The sequence below is a fragment of the Dermochelys coriacea genome, chromosome 14 (assembly GCF_009764565.3).
Source record: "Dermochelys coriacea isolate rDerCor1 chromosome 14, rDerCor1.pri.v4, whole genome shotgun sequence".
NCBI lineage: Eukaryota > Metazoa > Chordata > Testudines > Dermochelyidae > Dermochelys > Dermochelys coriacea.
In genome coordinates, this window is record NC_050081.1 from 35,673,618 (window position 1) to 35,689,563 (window position 15,946).

The 15,946-nt window shown below is 50.3% G+C and overlaps 2 protein-coding genes, 1 long non-coding RNA gene and 1 pseudogene across 6 annotated transcripts in view; 3 read left to right on the top strand and 1 right to left on the bottom strand.

The window, feature by feature from the left end:
- The window catches only part of LOC119842642 (zinc finger protein 239-like), a 1,225,455-nt gene that overhangs the window by 977,243 nt on the left and 232,266 nt on the right, over positions 1 to 15,946 (top strand). The gene's annotated exons all lie outside the window — the stretch shown is intronic.
- LOC119843367 (zinc finger protein 664-like) overlaps positions 1 to 15,946 on the top strand; it is a 1,158,238-nt gene that overhangs the window by 828,377 nt on the left and 313,915 nt on the right. The gene's annotated exons all lie outside the window — the stretch shown is intronic.
- On the top strand, positions 1,653 to 11,900 carry LOC119843333 (annotated as a pseudogene).
- On the bottom strand, positions 10,182 to 14,213 carry LOC122456642. Its single transcript, XR_006275624.1, has 2 exons — positions 14,155 to 14,213; positions 10,182 to 11,903 (listed from the first exon to the last, which is right to left on the bottom strand). It is a non-coding gene; the product is annotated as an uncharacterized LOC122456642 (long non-coding RNA).

A 15,946-nucleotide genomic window follows, 5' to 3' on the forward strand; every position in this document is an offset into this window, starting at 1 on the left:
ACTTGAGGTAGGAGGAGAAATATTTTTCTTCTTTCTTTCTTTAAATCCTCCAATCTGTGTTTTAGTTTGTGAGTCTTTCCTGTGTGAGTGTGTGTGAGAGAGAGAGAGAGAGAGAGAGAAAGGGCAGCATGACCTAGTGGCCGGAACACAGGGCCAAGGAGTGGGGCTCTCCTCCTGAGTACTTGTTCACGCTCTGGGGGATATCCGGCCATCATCTGGAGAACCAACACTAAATCCTCCACAGCGTAGGGATGTTAGGAGAGGAATTTGCTCTGCAGCAGGGAATTAGCTTCCCCAGCCCGCCCTGCACCGTGGAAGGGGTCTCCTGTAGCACTATGTAGTGCAGAAGGGCAGCCGTTATTGTAGTCCAAAATCTAGGACAGGGGCTGTGCTGGAGTCCCATACCTTGGCCCCACAAATAAATTTCATCTCTCCTACTCCCTGCATTCCTGCTGCATAGAGCCTATTTCCAGTGGAACTTCCAAGTTCTGAACACCAGAGTTACGAACTGACCAGTCAACCCCACACCTCATCTGGAACCGGAAATAAGCAGTCAGGCAGCAGCAGCAGAGACAAAAATAAAAAAGGTCAACTCCAGGGCAGTGCTGTATTTAAATCTAAGCTACCAAAAAAAAAATATAAATAAATAAAGGGAAAGTTTAAAAAAAAAAATTTGACAAGGTAAAGAAACTGCCTCTGTGCTTGTTTCATTTAAGTGAATATGGTTAAAAGCAGCATTTTTCCTCTGTGGAGTAAAATTTCAAAGCTGTATTATGTCACTGTTCAGTTGTAAACTTTTGAAAGAACAACCATAACATTTTGTTCGGAGTTACGAACAACCGCCGTCCCTGAGGTGTTCATCATTCTGAGGTTCTACTGTACTTGGGATTCACGATCAGTCAACCCATCTTTGTATCACTCTCGCTAAAGAGCGGATTAACATTCATGCCCCTCTCTGGGAGATTCAATATTTACTTTTGACCATTATTATTCTGGAGGTGTTGGTTCAGGGTCCATCGTTAGAACTGAGTTCGGAAATGTATTAACTAAAGTGAAAGTTCAGCGTACGGGGCCTTTCAGTGAGAAATTTCACATACACTTGAAATAAAAGGGCATTAAAAATGTATTTTTAGGTGGTGTTTGAAACTGGGCTCTTGTGGCTAGGAATGGCCCCCACTATGGAGAGACACCCACCCCTCCAGAGGGAGTGGGGAAGAAGCAGTCCCCATCTGGGTATTACTGCCTTTTCTTGTCCATTCCTATCCTGCTTTCATGGGTGATGGGTGAGCCCCCCTTCGGGTAGGCTAGCCCATACCCCCGCATGCCGCCACCCCCCACTCCGAATGCTGGGCTGGCCCCCTAACCCCGCAGCGCCGCCACTGGTGGGCCTGAGCTCAGGGCTGCCGGCTGGAGCTGAGCCCCCACCAGCTTCAGGTAGAGGGGGAGGGAGGGCAGGGCAGGGCCTCAGGACGCAACATGGATGGGGCCACAGCCTGGGTCAGGGGAGGTTTAGCCTGTCGTGGCTTATGATACTTGCCGCCCATGCCTGCTTCCCTCACCTTCTCCCGGCCATTCCCCTTCCCTAGCATGGTTCTCACTGAGCTTCTCCCCTCCACAGGCAGAATCCAAGGGAAGAGAGATCAGAGAAAGACTGGAGACCCCAACAGCCATGGCCGCCTCCCCTTCAGACTTGGACATGCGAGAGGAAGCCACCTGCCCCATCTGCCTGGAGTACCTGACCGACCCAATGAGCGTAGACTGTGGGCACAATTCTTGCCGAGGCTGCGTCACCCAGTACTGTGCAGAATGGGTGGGACGCCGATCCCTGACGTGTCCCATCTGCAGATCCCAAATTCTGAAAGGGAACCTCCGGCCCAACTGGCAGCTGGGAAACCTAGTCGAAAAAATGAAAGACGTGGCTGTGTGCGCGAGGCACAAGAAGACCCTGGATCTCTTCCGTGAAGAGGACGGGGAAGCCGTGTGCATGGTTTGTGAGAGATCCCCCGAGCACAGAGCTCACACGGTGCTGCTCATAGAGGACACTGCCCAGAAGTACAAGGTAGGAAACCTTCTGGATCCTGGTGAATTCAGTCCTTTCCTTTTCAGACTAATGGGCATTTCCTCCTGCAGAAGTGAAATTCTCTGAGCCTCTCAGAGCCACGCTCGCCAAGGTTTCAGATTTCCTTTCCCAGCACCCAACTCTACCCCTAGCATTGCGTTGCCATGAGCCCTGGTCACAGGTAGCCCTCTATTTTGTCAGCACCACCTAGTTAATTATGCTGAGGTGTCCCTGGGCCTTTTGATGAGGCCTTTTGTTTTCTTCAGAGGCTTTAGCCATAGGCGCTAACTTTTATTTTTCCCTGGGGGTGCTCTGCCCTGAGGCCCCAGCCTTGCTCCACCTCTTCCCGCCCCGCTCTGCCTCGTCCTTGAGACCCCTGCCCACCTGCTGCTCGCTCTCTGTTCTCCCCCAAGCCCCTCCCTGAGCTGTCAAACAGCCATGGCTAGTGAGTGCTGAGCACCCGCTATTTTTTTCCTGTGGGTACTCTGGCCCCAGAGACCCCTGGTGTCAGTGCCTATGGCTTTAGCCATTAGTGTACATGCTGCTGCCAGAGCAAGCATGGAGGGGAGTTGAACCTGCCAGAGCCCACACTTAGGCAAACAGGACATTATAGGGCAGACTGCACTCTGCTAGACTCACTGTTTAATAGTGCATTTTTCTAAAATCCACAGGCTTCCTTGGAAACTGGTCTGTTGCATGGCCATCTGGGGCAGGGTTATCGGTCCAATCTTGGGGTTGTTTGAGCACGGGTGTCCCGTGGCTACAGAGAACCCGGTGTAACTGCACCATTTACTGCGAAACAAAAGGTGAAAATTTCAAGGATGTCTGACATGGGGGATGGGTTGTTTTTTTTTCCCCTGGGAAGTTGAATCCATTGCAGAATCAGCTTCCACTGGTGAACTAAGGGAACGAGCAGTGAGTGAAGTTGAAATCACAGGAGAGAGAGGTCCATGTATGTGAGAGTGCTGCCGTCAGACTGGAGAAGGGGAAGTTACAAGCTGCTGTTGTTACCGATTTATATCATAGCATTTGTTATGACCGTTTGCATCTGATCTCGATTGTGGGGCCCCACGCAAAACACAGTGAGGGACAATCCCTGCCCTGAGCAGGTTACAGCCTAAATAGACAAAAGGTAGGTGGGGAAACTGAGGCAGGATGTGATTTGTGCAGTGTCACCAGTAGCTCAGTGGCAGAGCTGGGAATAAAAGCCAGGTCTCCCCAGACCCAGTCTATACTTTAACCACTAGACTACACTGCCACCCCAGCAGTGATAAAGTATGGTCATTAGGAGGGAAAGACGCCTTGATAAAGGCCCCAGGCCCAGCAGGGAGAGGAGGTTTCCCATGGGCATTCTGAACACCTGTGCTACTCCATGAGGGACTAAACTCAGATGCCGACCTGCACTAGAGGAGATCTCTGTGTGGGACCCCAAACACCTTGAGTCCACCCACAAAAGGGCTCCAGACAGAACAGGTCCATGCCAAATACCACTGGGATTAGACTGGATTGTAGCAAAACTAACCCCCAGGTGGTGCTGACCAGTGTCATTCTGAACGACTAGCCAAAGTGGTTCCATTAGGTCTTGCACTGCTCTCCCACAGCTTCAAAAACAGACTCCAACGAGAGACTGCTGAATTGGAATTAATTTGCAAACTGGATACAATTAACTTAGGCTTGAATAGAGACTGGGAATGGGTGAGTCATTACACAAAGTAAAACTATTTCCCCATGGTATTTCTCCCCCCCACCCCCCCCCCCACTGTTCCTCTGATATTCTTGTTAACTGCTGGAATTAGCCTACCTTGCTTAAAGAAAAGGAGTACTTGTGGCACCTTAGAGACTAACAAATTTATTAGAGCATAAGCTTTCGTGAGCTACAGCTCACTTCATCGGATGCATTTGGAAAATGCAATCTGGAAAATGCATCCGATGAAGTGAGCTGTAGCTCACGAAAGCTTATGCTCTAATAAATTTGTTAGTCTCTAAGGTGCCACAAGTACTCCTTTTCTTTTTGCGAATACAGACTAACACGGCTGCTACTCTGAAACCTACCTTGCTTGTCACCATGAAAGGTTTTCCTCCTTTCCCCCCCCTGCTGCTGGTGATGGCTTATCTTAAGTGATCACTCTCCTTACAGTGTGTATGATAAACCCATTGTTTCATGTTCTCTGTGTGTGTGTATATAAATCTCTCCTCTGTTTTTTCCACCAAATGCATCCGATGAAGTGAGCTGTAGCTCACGAAAGCTTATGCTCTAATAAATTTGTTAGTCTCTAAGGTGCCACAAGTACTCCTTTTCTTTTTGCGAATACAGACTAACACGGCTGCTACTCTGAAACCTGCTCTCCCACAGTGTGGCATTTACAAACCTCCCAGAATCCACAGCTTCTGGGCGCTTTGCTGTTGACTGTGGGGTAGCTACTCGGAGGGCACTGCCACTGAAAGGTTTTTGGACAACACTAGGGCAAACTCCAATGGTGCTTAATAAAAATCAGTGCATCTAAAGGGGTTTGCCCTAGTGCTCAGACCAGTTCTGTCCAATCCCCAGGCACCAACTTTCCAAAGTGCCGGGGGGGTGCCCAATCCCCAGTTCTGCCCCACACCCTGCCCCCGCTCTACCCCTTCTCCCAAGGCCCCACCCCACCTCTTCCTGCCCCCAAGTGTACCATGTCATTGCTCCTCCCCCCTCCCTCCTAGCCTCCTGAATGCTGCAAAACAGCTGATTGCAGTGGGCGGGAGGCGCTGGGCGGGAGGGAGGGGGGTGCTGATCCATGGGGCCTGTCGGCGGGCAGAAGGCACTGGTGGGGGAAGCTGAGAGGGGGCACCTATGTCCCCAGGAGTTCAGGGCTGAAATTCAATTGGGAGTTGTGCTCCTTGGAGAACCCCAGCCCATAGTTCGAGCTCGGGTGGCTTCTGGGATTTGTGTCACTTTGTTAGTTAAACCTGCTCAAAAGTAGGTTCATTGATTCTCCATCATGTGACTCCTAGTTTCCTGCTGGTTCAGCTCAATGCAGGAAGAGGACAAATAATTTCAGACAAGCTGAATAGGACACCCTCTCAGTCTCTGATAATGAGATTTCCTTTCCTTGGTGTCCCTGATGTTATAAACCTATTCGGACCGACAGTCAGCTACAGAATCTTGGGGTCTGGATGGAAACCACCCACCCCCCCATTATTGTGTGTGTGTCTCTCTTCACCCCCCCACACTCCATTGTGTGTGTGTGTCTCTCTCTCTCTGTCCACGCCCCCCCTCCCACCCGTTGTCTATCTATCTATCTATCTGAGAGAGCGAGAATTTGAGTGGTTTGATTGTGTCTGTGTGTATGTATTACACACACCACACACACACACACACGCACTAAAACCATTCAAATACTTTGTTTCTTCAGGGAAAAATCCAGGCCCATTTGAAGACTCTGCGGGAAGAGAGAGAAAAGCTCCTGGGACTGAAAGTGACTGGAGAGGGGAAAAGCCGGGAGTATCTGGTAGGTGCCCATTGTTATGAATTTGCAGGGAGCTGGTGCCAGAACATGGGAGACCAGGGGGCCGTAGCCCACCTCTCTTAAATAGTGTAGTGGAGGGAAGAGGTGGTGCGGGGGTGGGGCCTCAGGGAAAAGGGGCAGGACGGGGCTTGGGGGGAAAGGGGTGGGGCCTCGGGGGGGCAGCACCACAGCTCAGGTGCCAGTGACCCCCCCACGACACTTTTAAGAAGCTACCGTCGCTCCTCGGTGGGAGGCCCGTTTGTAGGCAAGTTCCGCTGTGGCCTCGGGGAACGTGGCCTTGTTGTGTGTGGTTCTCCATGATTGCTGTGTTAGATAATCTTCTCCCCGGGGCAGGAACACGTCGTTCTCTGCAGAATCCAAGCTTCCATTCCAATTAACGGGTTAATTTCCAGCTCACGTGGCTTTCCCAAAGATCCTCCCAAGTAGGACTGACAGGAACACCATGCAGTGCCGGCTGCCCAAAGTGTCTTGCCGTGTTCAAATGTTTGATTCTTTTTTCTCCCCTGGCTTCTCCATCAGTGTAGTGCTGATTAGTCCTGCCTCCTGCTGCTCTGGATTCTGAGAGGCCACTGATCACACGATAGCCTCCCTTGTCAATAGAAACCTCCCTTTAAGAGATATCATCAGGGCCAGAGGGTAAGATGTGAGAGAATCCTCTTCCTAGTAAGCACGCGGTAGAGTCAAGTATCAAATCTTGAAGCTTACAAATATATTTTCTCTCCGGCACACTCAGCACTCCGTGAAAGGACCCCGGGCTCCATCCATGTCTCTGACCAGCCCTTTCCCTATTTTCGTACAGAAACGAACACAAACCGAGAGGCAGAAGATTGTGTCTGAATTTCAGCAGCTGCGGCAGTTCCTGGAGGAACAAGAGCGACTCCTGCTGGCCCAGCTGGAAAAACTGGACAAAGAGATTTTGAGGATACAGAAGGAAAATGTCACCAAACTCTCCAAGGAGATTTCCCGTCTCAGTGAGCTGATCAGTGAGCTGGAGGGGAAGCGTCAGAAGCCAGCGAGTGAATTCCTGCAGGTGAGACTGAGTTAAAAACATTCCCGATCCATGTGCAGGGACAGGACAGCTCCTGAATCAGGTAACTGTTTGTGTGCATTGCTGGAATGCGAATTATTATTGTTTTGAGTTACAGACACATAAATATAAGAGATGGCAAAGCCCCATAAGCTCAGCGAATCCAGGACTCTGGGGCCAGGACACTGCCTCTTTTGTCCAGATTTGCAAAATCCCTGCCCTGGGATCCCCAGCATGCGTCAGGTAAGACTGAGATTCTTTCTCTCTCTTTCCCCTCTAGGATGTCAGAAGCACATTGAGCAGGTAAGTGGCTCTCCCTCACTCCCCCTTGTGTTTCACACTGCTGGGAAAGGGCATGGGGACCATGTTAGCACCACTTCTCCCCGGGGCTCCACAGCAGAATGTGGAGGGAAGATCACATATTGGATAAAATATTCGCGGCTGAACTTAATCCTGAGGTTCTCACCCTTTTATACCAGCCTCTGGAATTCTGTTCAGTGGGAAAGATTATCCTAAAATATTTCCCAAAGATGTCACATCCCTGAGGAACTGGCTGTCTCAGGATTCTGGAGATGGAATATGGGCCTTTCACCTGTAGGGCACTGGGTACAGTTCAAACCAGGTCAGCAGTCATTAAGAGGCTTTAGTGCCTGAGAAGTGTATGGAAACGTGGGGGGAATGAACTGGCTTGAAGGGAGGAGGGGGCTCAATCTAGTTCCTTTTTAAAAACAAACAAACAAAAAAAACCCACAACATTAAGTATATAGGAAGTAGTACGTGGAGGCCAAGGAGTGAATTGGTCATGGAGAGTCATCTTCATGGGGATAGTGTCCCTAGCCTCTGTTTGCCAGAAGCTGGGAATGGGTGACAGGGGATGGGTCACCTGATGATCACCTGTTCAGTTCATTTCCTCTGGAGCACCTGGCACTGTCCACTGTCGGAAGACCTGATACTGGGCTAGATGGATGTTTAGTCTGACGCAGTATGGCCATTCTTATGTTATTTTTTTTTTTTTTGCTAGAGCTGGTCTCTCCAGGACAAAGTCAAAGACTATAATAATGTGATCTTTAGGGGAGAAGATTGTGTTGCCATGACCTATGTTGCACCTGCTCTGAGGCTGGGAGAGGTCGAGGAATTCGCAATCTTAGAGCAGCAGCTTTCACTAGCAAGAAATTACAACAAAGTCACAAAATGAAAGATAATCATGTGAAATTGTTTTTCTCCAGGTACAGGAAGGGGAAGTTCCAGGGAAATTTCTCCTGAACTGGAAAAGAGACTCAGTGTTTTTTCCCCATAAAAATGTTGCTTTAATGGAGATTCTGAGGCAGTTCAAAGGTATTGAGAGGGGATCTAGGAGGGGAATCAGGAGGACTGCAAGAGGAGATGGGTTCTAGCCAATTGGTTCCTAATGAGATCCTGTGTCTATTTAATGAACCCTGGAAAGTAGATAAAGTGAGCAGATGTAGCAGGGGCCCAGGCACCAGGACGTCTGACTGATTCACTCTGTGAGCTTCCGTAGATTACAGTAAAAATAGATCAAAAACCATTGTGGGCACCTCTGTTTATCTTGCTCCACTTCAGAACTGCAGGGCTTGCTTCCCTGTGTTGCTCAGCATCCACACTTGCTGCTCAAGTCAGTGGGAGCAGCAAGTGCACCCAAATTCAGACCCAGTTCCACTCTTGAAGGTGGGGCCTGGTCCAGCCCTCTGCTCTGGCCACATGTGGCCGTGCATCTGGGGCAAAGAGGCTGGAGGGAAGGTGTAAAACCCTTTTGCCCTGGGGACTCCACCCAGCTCAGAAACATTTTTGTGCATCCTCTACAGCAGTGGTTCTCAACCAAGGTACATCTACCCTTGGGGGTACACAGGGGTCTTCCAGGGGGTACATCAACTCATTTAAATATTTGCCTAGTTTTACAACAGGCTACATAAAAAGCACTAGCATAGTCAGTACAAACTAAAATTTCATACAGACAATGACTTGTTTATACTACTCTATAGACTATACACTGAAATGTAAGGACAATATTTATATTTCCAATTGATTTCTTTTATAATTATATGGTAAAAATGACAGTCAGCACTTTTTCAGTAATAGTGTCTGTGACACGTCTGTATTTTTATGTCTGATTTTGTAAGCAAGTTGTTTAAGTGAGGTGAAACGGGGGGAGCGCAAGACTAATCAGCCTCCTGAAAGGGGGACAGTCATCTGGAAAGGTTGAGACCCGCTGCCATACAGGGCCTAGGACAGAGAAAGAGAGATTTACTGTTTTTCCCCCCACCCTCCAAACCCCAGTTGATTTGTCTCATTCTCCTTTTGCATTTTGTCAGAACCTAGACCCAGAGCACAGCAAGACTTAAGCAAGAATTAAACTTTAGGTGCTTTGGTTTCTTTGACATCACTGGAACGGTGAGATTTAGCAGGCCCAGGCTCTTCAATTGTAATTTAGGTTTATTGACTCAGCATCTCTACAAAGCTCTGCACAATGGGGACCCTCCAAAGACAAATAAAAGGAAATTGCTTGGTGGATGGGGCACCTGAGGCAGGAGAGGGTTGGCTCACTGAGCCAGATTCACACCGATTCCAGCAAAGGGAGAGAGAGGAGGCAGTGTGTGACTTTATTCAGGGGCTGGTGCAGATGTAGATCCCATCTAGGGAAGTCCTGAGCTCCAGCAAGAATGCCACCCCTCGGTCAGTGCTCCTTACGTGGTTTGCAAGGGGCATAGTGTAAGAGGCACTTTGGCCACATCCTCTAACCTGACCTGCCCCCTCCATCCGCCTTTCACTAACCCCAGGACTCTGTACACCTGCAGTCACTGTAGAGCAGTGGCTCTCAACCTTTTCAGATGACTGTATCCCTTTCAGGAGGCTGATTTGTCTTGCCTACCCCCAAGCGTCACCTCACTTAAAAACGACTTGCTTACAAAATCAGACATAAAAATACAGAAGTGTCACAGCCGCTAGTACTGAAAAGTGCTTTCTTTCTCATTGTGTCTGCATGAAATTTTAGTTTGTACTGACTTTGCTAGCCAGTGCATTTTAACGTAGCCTGTTGTAAAATGAAGCAAATATCTAGATGAGTTGACATATGTGCTGGAAGATCTATGTGTACCCCCAGGGTACACGTACCCTGGTTGAGAACCACTGCCGTGTGGCATAGATAATTTGTCCTAGGATGGTTGTTAGGCTGAATGGAGGTTGGGTCCATTGTTCTGAGATGCCAGAATGAAAGAGGAAATAGGTTTCAGATTAGCTTTTATTAAAGATTTGCATGTGCCTCCGTCCCACTGTCTTTTTCTCTCTCTCTCATAATCAAAAACACAGTTATGTCAGTTAAGTGGTGGATGTCATTAGAAACACAACAGCATGAAATCTCATCTCTTTTGTCCTTCACCCTCCAGACACTGCTGTCGGAGCTGGAAAGAAAAGGATGGAAATGCCTAGAATCACAGAGAGAGGGTGAGTTTTCAGAAAAAGATTATTTTTAAGTGAATATGATCGTGATGTATTCACGAACGCATTGCCACTGTTACACACCTAACCAACATTGAGAATGAAAAACCTCACACCCCTAAAAATATGAAAGTAAAAATGTAAATGGTCAGGTCTAAGGAGAGCCCCAGCTGAACTCACTCAAACAATCTGGACATAAATCTTAATGCTGAGTGCAGGCACTGCCTGTGAACAGAAGCACTGTCTTTGAGCAGGAAAAAAATACCCTAACTGTGTCCTGTGGGGGTTCCATAGACATTCAAATGATTTTTTTAATTTGAAAGTCAGAGGAATGTGTGGAGAGACCAGGATGCAGCTGGGAAGGAGGTACAGCAGCCACAGCCCCGCCACCTCCATTCACCATGTGGGGGAACTGCCAGGGCATCCATGCTCAGTCTCAGATGCCCAAGCCAGAGAGGCAGTTGCCAGAGGCCACATTATAAATCAGGCAGCAAAACTCTAATCCTTTCCCCCTCAGAGACTTTGCCATCTGAACTGGAGCGGGAAGGGGGGAAAATATTTGGGATCACATGCCAACGGTAAGATCTGGTGGAGATTTTATGATTTCAGAGAATCCCTGGAAGCAACTCTCCCACACACCAGTAACCAGACAAATGCTCCAAGCCCAGCACCCAACCCCTTAACTCTGACCGTCATTTGATTGGTCATTGACATGCGCTTCATATTAAAGGCAGAGGAATAAGTAGTGAGATCTGTCCTCTCATGGCTGCCACATCCTTCCCAGTCTCTTCCAACATCCTTCCTTTCCTGTGGCCCGGGCTGGGCTCTCCCATTGGAGCAGTTCAATACTTAATGGATGGGGGAGGATGCTGTCCCTCTGATGCTGTCCCCTTCTCTCTGGGCTGGGAATGGAGCTACCTCAGCCTGTGCCACCTCCCGCTTCCTATTCACTGGTGCTGTCTGGCTTCTTCATCTGTTCCCGGCCCAGTGGGGGACACATTAGGGGAAGGCGCTTCCCTTTGGGGTTCAAAGCCGTCGCCTGATGGCTCTCCCTACATCCTCGCTAACAGCTTCTCCTTCCTTGCTTGCTGTGTCTCTGCACTGGGAATGGAGTGGTCCTGGCAGGGGGAGCAAGCAAATGAGAAGCTATAGAAGTTGTTCCCCTTACATTGACTGAGGAACTGCAGTGACCTCCTGCTCAGTCTCAGGTGCCCAGGACAGAGGCAGCTCCTGGGATCCAGGAGCATCCCAGCTGGGACAGGGCTGCTCCGGGGAGTGTAAGAAATGGTCCCAGCTTCCCCAGGGCTGAGCTCTGCCCTTAATGCTTGGATTCCCTCCCCCCCAATGCACATGACTCTGGATCCAGACACTGCTCATCCCCAACTTGTCCTGTCTGAGGATGGGAAAGCCGTGAGATATGGATGCTTATGGAACAAATGCCCAACATGACCAAGAGATTTGATTACGAGCGCTGCGTGCTGGGCAATGATTCACCTTGGGGAGACGTTGTGGGGGAGGTGGAGGTGGGGGGACAAGGGGGCTGGGCCGTAGGGATGGCCAGAGAGTCTGTGGGGAGGAAGGGACAGATCAGCTTTAACCCTGAGGGGGGTGTCTGGGCTGTGGAATACTGGAAGGGTCAGTATTGGCCTCTCACTGACCCCCTAACTCCTCTGCCCCTGAGCTGGGTCCCCATGAGGATCTGGATTTATCTGGACTACGACCAGGGGCAGGTGGCGTATTTCAATGCTGATAATGAGTCCTTGATCTTCACTTTCCACCGGCCTCTTTTGCTGGGGAGAGAATCCATCCTTTGTTTGTGGTCTGGGAAACAGAGTCCCAGCTCAGACTGTGTCCCTGAGACCTGGGAAAGGGGAATAAAAAAAATTCAAACAAGAAGTTCAGGGAGGACAGGTCCCTCAATGGCAATTAGCCAGGATGGGCAGGGTCACAACCCCATGCTCCGGGTGTTAATAAGCCTCTGCCGGCCAGCAGCTGGGACTGAACAACAGGGGATGGATCACTCGAAATGGTCCTGTTCATTCCCTCTTAAGCATCCACAGCATCGGCCATTATCAGAAGACAGGACATGGGGCTGACCAGCTATGGCTGTTATGCTTTGATCCTACCGGGAACAATCAAATGAGCTTCTCTAGCCTTAAACATCCCAATCTCTATGACCATGCAGGACCCATCTCCTAGCCTCCGGGCTCCTTTTCTCGGTCACCCTGGCAGCAACAATGACTCGATGTGTCTAGTCTGTGCTGTCAAAACTGGAGAGGGGTGTGATCTGCATAGACAAGCCCATCTCATCGCAATTGGGGTCATGCTACCCTATCTGTCCCTCTCCTCCGTGGCTCCGGACCAGTGGTTCTCGACCTATTTACCATTATGGGCCATAGATGCAGCTCTCTAGATCTTAGGTGGGCTGCAGCCACACAATATATGCACTCTCTGCCTGGCACTGAGGCACCGCTCTGAGCTGAGGGAGGGAGGCCAAGGGATGGGGAGGGTGATATAGGGACTGGAGAGGGTGACTTTGAGGCCCTGGGGAGGAGATGCAGTGGGGGCATTAGAGAGGGTGAGCTGGCTGTGGGGATGGGAGTGGCAGGGACAGGGCAGAAGGGGGAAGAAGAGAAGGGGAATTAAAGTAAAACAAGACAATATGGAGAATTGAGATGAAAAGGGGGGGGGGGGAGTTGTCACAAGGTCCACTCACTGCTAGGGGTGCCTCTGCCTGCTGGCTCTGTGGATTAGCTCCACTTGGGTGCCAGGACATCCTCTGGCGGTCTCCCCCCTCTCTGCAACTCCAGCCGCCCCTTCTCCCCGACTTGGCCCTCTGGCCAGGTCCCTATGTAGGTCTCCCCCTTCCTGGGCACCAAAGTCTTCCAGCGCAAATTGTCCCAGGCGGTCTGCTCTACATTGCCTGGTTTGTGCCAGTGGCTGGTAGGGGAACCTGGGCCCACCCTGTCATTTGCCTTGCTGTTTTCCCCATAGCCTTTCCTACCTATCTGGCTCTCCTCCCTCTCTAGGGGTTTGCCAGCCAAACTCCTCCCAGGGAGTTACTGCAGGGTGCCTGTGTCTATAGCCCAAAACACACCTCTCTTCTCCCTCCCAGGGAGCGACTGCAGACTGCTTCCCTACAGCCCCTTTCTGCTCTCAGCTCCTTGGCTTTATACAGGCCCCTCCTTTCCCGTGCAGCTGAGCACCATCTACTTAATCGCTGCCCTGGCTCCTCCTCCAGGGGTAGCCTGGGTGGTTTGTTGGCCCACCTGGCCACCTTCACCCCGTCAAGTCTTGGATGTGGGTAGACAGCTCATCCTACGGGGAAATCAAAATGAAAAGAGCTAAGCAAAAGAGCAGACAGGAAAAGTCCCGGGGAAGAGAGAAACTCAGGAAAAGAATGAGGAATCCGAGGGGAACATCCATAATAGGGGAGAGTGAGGGAGACAGAAGTAAACAGGGATGGGAAACTGCACAGGAGAGAAGGGGGGTGGGGGTTCAAAATGGGTCGAGCAAAAAGAAGGAAAGAGGGACTTATGGAGTGGCTGAAAGTGGGATTGTAGCTTCCTGATTCCATAGACAGCGGAAGCCACATCTTAGCAAACTCTCAGTTCCCAGCAAAACTTGCCACTTTCTGGCATGGTAACCAACAAGCAAAAGGCTGTTTGCCCAGGGAAGGAAGCACTGGATGGGCCATCCCTGGTGGCAGCCCCGCAAACCTGTCTGGGCCTGGGACCTGCTATCTGCACAGGAGGTAAAGGGCTGGGGATCCCCACTCAATTGGGGAGCCCCGACTGGAGTCCCTGCCCTGTGGGGTGCATTCAGGGTGCAACCCCTCCACATTTCTGCCTCTGCCCACAGCCTCCCCTCCCAGCAGAGATGACCCATGCCTGCTGATAGTAGGGGGCACAACCCCAGAACAGCTCAAGTCACCCCCCCTCACGTAGGCCCCTCCTCACAAAGCAGCAGCCCCTCTCTGCAGATTCCAGCTGTTCCTTCTTCCTCTGCCTCTCCCTGCCCCATGCTCAGCTGCCCCAAGGAGGAGGCCCAGCCACACCAGGTGACCAAACAATCTGGGGGAACGTGACCCCCTGCCCCTTCCCCCATGTCACCTCTGCTTTCCAGCCTCAGTGCAGAAGTCCTCAGCTGTGCAGCCTCGAACCATCCCATTGGTTCCTGGTAGGCCCTCTCTTCTAATAAACCTGCTAATACACAGCATACCTGTTGCCAGTTTCCAAATGCCATTTACCATTAAAGTTATAGGATGGGACTGGTTCCCTGCCAAATGTTGCTATTACCCAGAAACTGTTAATATCAGGGATTGCTCTCAAGTGGCACCCACTGGATTAGTTCATGGAAATTGTTATTTTAGCACCTTTAAATAAAACTAGTCTTAAAATTCATGGACATTTTTCCGTATGTTCTGGTATTAAAAGGTGCCTCTCACTTCCTTTTAATCCCAACATTTATTTGTTGTAAATAATACTTTAAAAAAAACTTGTTTGTTTCACTTTACTTTTCTGTATTAGTGTTATTGACAACTGGACCATGATATTTCTTTTCCTGATTAGCGTGTCAGATGATATAGTCTCATCATGCAGTGATAGTAACACTCTTTCCAGTATTCAGGAGGATGGTGAAGAGAAGTTACTAAAGCTAAACGTTTTTTAAATCAGCAGGTTTACACCCAAGAGTTTTAAAAGAGCTGGCTGAGGAGCTCACTGGACTGTTAATGTTGATTTTCAATAAGTCTTGGAGCAGTGAGGAAGTTCGAGAAGAAAGCTAATGTGCCAATTTTTAAAAAGGGTAAAGGGGATGACCTGGGTAATTATAGGTCTGTTGGCGTCACGTCAGTTCTGATTGGCTGCTGTGTTGCCATTCCAGCCTATAATCCAATGAAGGGCAGTGCTCTGCATGTCAGCCATTCTGCTGCACACTAGCCTGTCCTGTAGCTGTCCTGGTGCCCAGGTTGCTGCCCTGGGCTGGGCTGGTCACAGCCCCCAGGGATGATTGCAGGGTGGTGCTGGGATCCACAGACAGTAGGCTGCAGGGGCTCTGGAATGGGGAGGGCAGGGGGGCCACCATCCCATCATTTTTAAAAGTGGGAGGGCTATGACCTTCCACTTTTTACCAGCCATAAGGGTGAGCAATGGGGAGGTGCAGGGGCACAGAAGAGCCATGTGGGGATGGGGCCTCCAGGGGAAGAGACGGCGAGGGGGCAGGACCTCAGGGCAAGGGCTTGGGAAAGGGGTGGCACGAAGGTAGCATCTCAGGGGAATTGGTAGTGTGGGGTTGGGGACTTGAGGGAAGGGGTGGGGGCATGGTTTGGGTCCTGATGGCTCCCCCCGGTCCCAGTGCCCCCTCCCCACATTTTAGGACCTTTCGTTGCCCCTGGGTGTTGCCTCTGGAAAAGGACCTGGGTTTCCCCCTCCTCGTAGTTTCAGAGCCTGCTACTGTGTCTCACACATGGTCCCCTCCTCCTCTTGCTGCCTGTAAACGGAGTCACTTGGCTATTTCTGTTACGTTCAGGTTGGGCTGAAGCTTCTCTGGGGAAAGGTTGCTCTGCTCGCAGGGCAGGGAACATTGGCAGCCGATCCCCTCTCAGACCTGGGAGATGCAGGCCCAGCAGAAGTCGTGCCCACAGTGGATAGTCACTGGACGTTTAAACCATTTCACTCAGGGGGACCATGGCATCGGCCTCTTGACGTTATTTACAGGGCTCTTTGCAGCCATGGCCCCTTCTGGAAAGTGTCACAGACTTAGTTTGTTTAGAATTATTCCCACCTGCAGCAGAAAGTGGGTGTTGCCCTACCTGGAGCTGATCTTTTGCTGGCCTGGAATAAGTCTATTAAGTTATAACCTGTGAAGGTTCTTGTGCAAATTGTAACCTACCTGTCCAAGGAG